Source organism: Ceratina calcarata, unplaced genomic scaffold, assembly GCF_001652005.2.
Source record: "Ceratina calcarata isolate Rehan_Ccalc_2016 unplaced genomic scaffold, ASM165200v1 scaffold772, whole genome shotgun sequence".
NCBI classification, from domain to species: Eukaryota; Metazoa; Arthropoda; class Insecta; order Hymenoptera; family Apidae; genus Ceratina; species Ceratina calcarata.
Genome location: NW_017179022.1, coordinates 14,184 through 16,341, shown reverse-complemented (window position 1 = coordinate 16,341; position 2,158 = coordinate 14,184).

The following is a 2,158-nucleotide window of genomic DNA, read 5'->3' as shown; positions in this document are numbered from 1 at the left end:
CTTAACGCACAGGGCAATACAAAATCTTTCATTGCGTGAATTCCACAATTTCTGTACAAAATACAAAGACAGCGTTCGTTGACAGTTGACACGTGTACCCGATAGGATTATTAGTAGTAGTATATTATAATTACAGCATAGTTACCCATTTCTGATCGAGGCTACGGGAAGGAACGAGGTAGGATTGAGTCCAAAACCGGACCGTCTAATCTGCATTTACATAGAATCTACTGTACTCCGTGCAAATAGAATGGCACCGTGGCATTGAGAGTAGGCCCTTCCTCTGCTGCTTTTAGGAGAATGCTGGGGCAAAAGAGCCTCGGGCTCACGACAATGCCCGCCTTAAGCACGGTTTCGAGGAGGTTTCCAAAGGAGAGAGGGTGGAACACCCCGTCACGGGGATGAGGGTGTATTGTCGACCGCGCAAACAGCGAAATCCTTCTTTGGTTCTGAGATGTGGGTCACGTGTGATCTTTCGGGTCGTATAACTCTAATCGATTCTACAATATTTTCCATAACGATCTGCGCAAGCTGTTAATATTACGAAACAAACGTTTGCCAAATACGTGCGAAACTAAATATACATTATTGCCCCTGTAATTAAATGAAATGTGACACGTACGGGATGGATATGATTATATTTTTTCTATAAACTTCAAGAGTAGTGGTATACCCCTTCCGCAATTTACGCAGCACTCTTTTTACGCTTAATAAGTTATATACTTCGCAGATATTTTGTATTGTATTTTTGCATACTTCGAAGAAAGATTTGTTGTCTAGTAATAACCCTTTCTGTTTCTTGTAAATTACTTCAGAAAGAGAAATTAAGATTTGTTTCATACGAACACGTAAACCCAATACTTTTGAACGACGCTATAAGTATTTTATAAGTCATTCGAGGTGAACAAGTTATGTGACACGCCCTGTATGTCAAAGTTACCGTCAAAGCGTGCTACATCCTCTTTCAACCTTTCCCATCTTCCCCCCTAATTAGAGACCTCGAACAAAGCCTAACGACGTCCGCGATGCTCCAGGCGTCGCGTCGCGTCACCTCAAAGTGAGAAAAAGTTCGCACAAAGTAACTGTTCGCCATGACTATGACATCTGGACAAAGGATAAGGAATCGACATGGCAAAGAATTGGGGGCTAGGGAAGATGTTGGGAGATTAGATACAATAGATCTTTTTTTATCAGAACCTACATAAAACCCATCCAAAGTATAAAAATATAAAATGATGAAAATCTTTTTAACAAAACGGAGCAAAATACCTCAAAATTATACCGACGCCTGTTAGAAAAGTCATGTGACTACCCTAGCCTCTTAACGCACAGGGCAATACAAAATCTTTCATTGCGTGAATTCCACAATTTCTGTACAAAATACAAAGACAGCGTTCGTTGACAGTTGACACGTGTACCCGATAGGATTATTAGTAGTAGTATATTATAATTACAGCATAGTTACCCATTTCTGATCGAGGCTACGGGAAGGAACGAGGTAGGATTGAGTCCAAAACCGGACCGTCTAATCTGCATTTACATAGAATCTACTGTACTCCGTGCAAATAGAATGGCACCGTGGCATTGAGAGTAGGCCCTTCCTCTGCTGCTTTTAGGAGAATGCTGGGGCAAAAGAGCCTCGGGCTCACGACAATGCCCGCCTTAAGCACGGTTTCGAGGAGGTTTCCAAAGGAGAGAGGGTGGAACACCCCGTCACGGGGATGAGGGTGTATTGTCGACCGCGCAAACAGCGAAATCCTTCTTTGGTTCTGAGATGTGGGTCACGTGTGATCTTTCGGGTCGTATAACTCTAATCGATTCTACAATATTTTCCATAACGATCTGCGCAAGCTGTTAATATTACGAAACAAACGTTTGCCAAATACGTGCGAAACTAAATATACATTATTGCCCCTGTAATTAAATGAAATGTGACACGTACGGGATGGATATGATTATATTTTTTCTATAAACTTCAAGAGTAGTGGTATACCCCTTCCGCAATTTACGCAGCACTCTTTTTACGCGAGTCTCTTTTTTACCTGGTTAATTATAACACAGTTAACGGGATGGATTTTATGCGCGATTTTAATTTATGCTGCCAGGAAATATATTATTTTAGAGGCTCTAAAAGTAACAAGTGTGTACAGTATACATT